Raw genomic sequence first — 5,220 nt, 5'->3', positions numbered from 1 at the left:
AAACCTTTCCTCCTTCACAGCTCCCTCCCAGAGGTGCAGGTCCCATCCCTATTCTTTTGTCTCTGTTTTTTCTGTTTTCTTTTGCCCTACCCAGGTACGTGGGGAGTTTCTTGCCTTTTGGGAAGTGTGAGGTCTTCTGCCAGCATTCAGTAGGTGTTCTGTAGGAGCTGTTCCACATGTAGATGTATTTGTGGGGGGGAAGGTGATCTCCATATCTTATTCTTCCACCATCTTGAAGGTCTCTCCCTGAATGCTTATTGTATAAAGAAAGAATCTCATGCTACCTGCAAAGTTGGCAACAAAGTGCCTGTATACAGCAAAGTACCCTGACTTCTTGGGGATAATTCACGGGACTAATTAAGGTTTTGGGGAAGAAAGGAGATTGGAACTATGTTTTGACGGAGGGAAATGCAAATTAAAACCTCACTGAGGATGTAAATATTAAGAAATCTGAAATGTAGTCTGTGGAGCAGTGGAATCCCTCATACACTGCTGGCACAACCATTTGGGGGAGTGGTCTGGCAATATTTAACAAAGCTGAAAAAGTACATATCTAAAATCTAACGTAATATACTGCTTTTTATATGCTTTTCCAGCACTGTTTCCTTTTCTGTAGGTAGTTATCCTACAGAAAATCTTATACATGTATACAAGGGCACGTGTGCATCCCTATTCATTGTATTGTTTTGTAATAATGAAAGAACTGGAAACAATGTAAATACCCAATAGTAGAGAAATGAATAGAATTTGGAGGATTCATATGATGGAATGCTAGAATCTATACTGTGGATTTAGAGAATACCAACGGTGGAAATGGAAATAAAGGGGGAAACCTGATAATTTTTTTTAAGAAAAAGAATGAGTATGATGAGATTATGGAATTTCCAAACTGAAAGAGAGTGCAAAAAAAATAGTCCACATTTTTACACACAGAAAAACTAAATAAAGCTAACAGTTAACCAGCTTATCTGAGATTACAGACAGAGTGGCAGAGTTGACACTAGAATCTAAGTCTTCTGAGCCCCACTCTGAGTGACTTTGGAGTAAATAAGGAAGTTGAATTTAAATTCAAAATTTGAAAACACTTGGTTCTAGATAATTGGTGATTCAGTTGATACTAATAAAACAATTTAGAAGTGGTAACACTGGCTCATAGGAATGGTTAGTGAATGCTTTTCCAACGCTGTTTCCTTGCATTCAGTAGGGCTGTTAACACGACAGTAACTGAATCTATATGAAGAAATAAAGAGCACCAGCGAAAGTAACTAATAGGTAAATTTTAAAGATAGTATAAATATATTTTTTGTTTTTAATTCTTTTCTGAGTCAAAAGACATTTGCAAAAAGCAATAATTATATACTGTTATTGACTTATAAAGTATAAATGTGCAATTAGTAGTACAATAATAACACAAAGGAAGGGACAAGGAACTTAGCTACAGAGGAGCAAAGTTTTTATATACAACTGAAATTAAGTTGGAATTCATCTGATTTAGATTGTTATCAATTAACAGGCTAATTGTAATCCCCAGGGCATCTGCTAAGAAATAACTCCAAAAAAATATAGTAAAAGAAACAATAAAATTAAAATGGAACAGTAGAAAATGTTTAACACACACACAAAAAGGGCAGTAATGGAGGAATTGAGGAACAAAAAAGATATAATTACATAAATATATAGCAAAATAGATATAAATTATACTCTATCAGTAATTCTGATAATGTAAATGAAATATGGCAATGAAAGACAGAGATTAACATAATGGATAAAAACCCATGATCTATGTGCTGGATCTCCAAGGGACACTCTTTAAATCAAAGATACAAACAGGTTGAAATGAAAAAGATTGGAGAAAGACATATCATGCAAACTATAACCAAAAGACAGGTGAGGTGACTATATTATACACTAATATAATGATAGCTAGTAACAAAAAATGTTACCAGAGACAAAGAAGGACATTTTACAATGATAGAAGGGTCAATCTGCACCTAACAACAGAGCCCCAAAATACCTGAAGTAAAAATTGACAGAATTGAGGAAATAGACAACTGAACAATAATAGTTGGGACTTCAATACCCCATTTTCAATCATAAATAGAACAACTAGGCAGAAGATAAATAAGGAAACAGAAGACATGAACAACACTGTAAACCTACCAGATCTAACAAACATCTATACAACACTCCACCCAACAGCATATACAGTCTTAAGTGCATATGGATCATTGTCCACAATAGATTATAGTTTAGGCCATTAAATCTCACTAAATTCTAAAAGACAGAAATAATACAAAGTATATTCTCCAAACACAATGAAATAAAATTAGTGGTCAATTTCAACAGAAGGAAATTTAGGAAATTCACAAATATGTAGGAATTTAATAGTACATTCCTGAGCTATGAAACTCGTAGAATCAGGCAAAGGGGTAAATCTTCATGATCTTGAATTAGACAGTGGTTTTCTGGCTATGTTACCAGTAACACAAGTAAGAGAAAAATATGAAATATAGTATACTTCACCAAAATTGAAAAATCTTGTATTTCAAGGGACACTATCAAGAAACTGAGAAGGTAGCCCACAAAATAGGAGAAAATATTTGCAAATCATATATCTGATAAGGGGCTTATATTCAGAATATGTACAGAACTCTTATAACTCAACAATGAAAAGATGAATACCCAATTCAAAAGTGGGCAAAGGTTGTAAATAGTAATTTTTTCAAAGAAGTTATGTACATGGCAAATAAGTACATGAAAAGTTGTTCAGCATCATTAATCTTTAGAAAAATGCAAATGAAAACCACAAGATACCACTTCACACCCACTAAAATGGCTAGAATCAAAAAGTCAAATAATAGCAAATGTTAACAAGGATATGGAGAAATTGGAACCTTCATACACTGCTGGTGGGAATGTTAACTGGTGAATACACTTTAAAAACCTTCTGGCACTTCCTCAAACAATTAAACATGCAGTTATCATATGACCCAGCAATTCTACTCCTAGGTTTTTACTCAAGAGAAATGAAAACATGTGCATATAAAAACGTGTACAGCTTTATTTATTAATAGCCAAAAGGCGGTAACAATTCAAATGTCTGTCAACAAATGAATAGATAAACAAAATGTGATATATCCAATACAGTGGAATGTTACTCTGGCATAAACTGGAATGAAGTACTTCAGTATATGCTACAACTTGGATGAACCTCAAAAACTTAATGCTCAGTTAAAGAAGTCTACAAAACTTTCTTTGAGGTGATGAAAATGTTCTAAAATTTACTTTGGTGATGGTTGTACAAATCTGTGTGTATACTAGAAACCACTGAATTGTACTGTTTAAAGGGTAAATTTTATAGTGTATGGATTATATCTCATTAAAAAATATCTTAAAACACATCTCCATATTTTAGATGTGTTTATATATTATAAATGTGATTGCTGGTAATCTAGAAATAAATTATTGTTATAAGACTTGTCAGTCTTTGATAAATTGGCTAAATTTATACAATCAATTTCAGAATTAAAACATTTCTAAATATATGATAAATTGTTTACAGTGATACTGTCTACTTCCTTGCATATTTATCTGCATGTAGTATTTATAAGCTATAAATATACTGACATACTCCAAGATCAGAGACCTAAAATAAATAAAATTTCTAAAACTGGCTTTAAAATGAAATATTTAGAAGCAGCATACTATTAAAATTCCAACTTGTTGACTGACATTGTATGATCCAGAAGCAGTTGCTACCACAGCTCTTTGTTGATTTAGTTGTTACGGTGACCTCATAAATTCCTGTTCAACAGGAAGCTTATTATTATACATTGGCTAATTTGATTGGAAACAAGGTTTGAGGTAGGTATTGATGAATATACTGGTAATCGATAGTACCTTTAACATCCCACCTCTATGTGTGTTTTCACCCAAGATAGCTATAAAATGCTCTAAGAGTCTACTTTGAATGGAGTTTTAAAGGTTGACTTATTAAGCGAAGGACAGTCTGAGGGCCAATTTGACCATAAAGATTCCCTCAGTATTTGGTGAATGCAACACATTGGAATACTTGGAAAAGAAACTGTTGACTCTTGCAGCAGCCTTTGGTAGCTGTAGTAGCAGTAATTGAATGAAGAAATTAAAGAGGATGCGAGAAAGAATAAGTGCTAAGATTTTGGAAGTGGCTTTACTGATAAGCATGACTGAACGTATCACTTATATGTGGAATCTAAAATACAACACAGACGAACGTATCTACAAAACAGAAACAGACTTACAGATACAGAGAACAGACTTGTGGTTGCCAAGGGGGAAGAAGGGTGGGGGAGGGAAGGATTGGGATTAGCCGACGCAAACTAGTATGTATAGGATGGATAAAAAATAAGGTCCTATAGTACAGCACAGGGAACTATATTTAATATCTTATGATAAACCATAATGGAAAAGAATATGAAAAAATATATACGTATAACTGAGTCATTTTGCTATACAGCAGAAATTAACACAACATTGTAAATCAACTATACTTCAATAAAATTTAAAACACAAAAAAAACTGGGCTTCCCTGGTGGCGTGGTGATTGAGAGTCCGCCTGCCGATGCAGGGGATACGGGTTCGTGCCCCGGTCTGGGAGGATCCCGCGTGCCGCGGAGCGGCTGGGCCCGTGAGCCATGGCCGCTGGGCCTGCGCGTCGGGAGCCTGTGCTCCGCAACGGGAGAGGCCACAACAGTGAGAGGCCCGCGTACTGCAAAAAAGAAAAAAAAAAAAAACTATTAGAACATCAATATTTTAAATGGGTAAATTATACATAAATGAAGTTATTAATTATATATAAATGAAGCTATTTTAGCTTGTTGCTTACATTTATTGCTAAGATGTGTATTTTAACATTTTACCATAAAGTTAAAATTTATGGAGTTTTATTTTTATTTATTTTATTTTGCTATTTTATATTTATTTTTTAACATCTTTATTGGAGTATAATTGCTTTACAGTGGTGTGTTAGTTTCTGCTTTACAACAAAGTGTATCAGCTATAGATATATATATATCCCCATATCTCTTCCCTCTTGCATCTCCCTCCCTCCCACCCTCCCTATCCCACCCCTCTAGGTGGTCACAAACCACTGAGCTGATCTCCTTGTGCTATGTGGCTGCTTCCCACTAGCTATCGATTTTACATTTGGTAGTGTATATATGTCCATGCCACTCTCTCACT

The 5,220-nt window shown here is 34.4% G+C and overlaps 1 protein-coding gene across 4 annotated transcripts in view; it reads left to right on the top strand.

The window, feature by feature from the left end:
• FNDC3A (fibronectin type III domain containing 3A) overlaps window positions 1-5,220 on the top strand; it is a 199,105-nt gene that overhangs the window by 42,556 nt on the left and 151,329 nt on the right. The gene's annotated exons all lie outside the window — the stretch shown is intronic.

Source organism: Physeter macrocephalus, chromosome 13, assembly GCF_002837175.3.
Source record: "Physeter macrocephalus isolate SW-GA chromosome 13, ASM283717v5, whole genome shotgun sequence".
Lineage (NCBI taxonomy): Eukaryota > Metazoa > Chordata > Mammalia > Artiodactyla > Physeteridae > Physeter > Physeter macrocephalus.
This window is presented reverse-complemented; position numbering and strand designations above follow the sequence as displayed.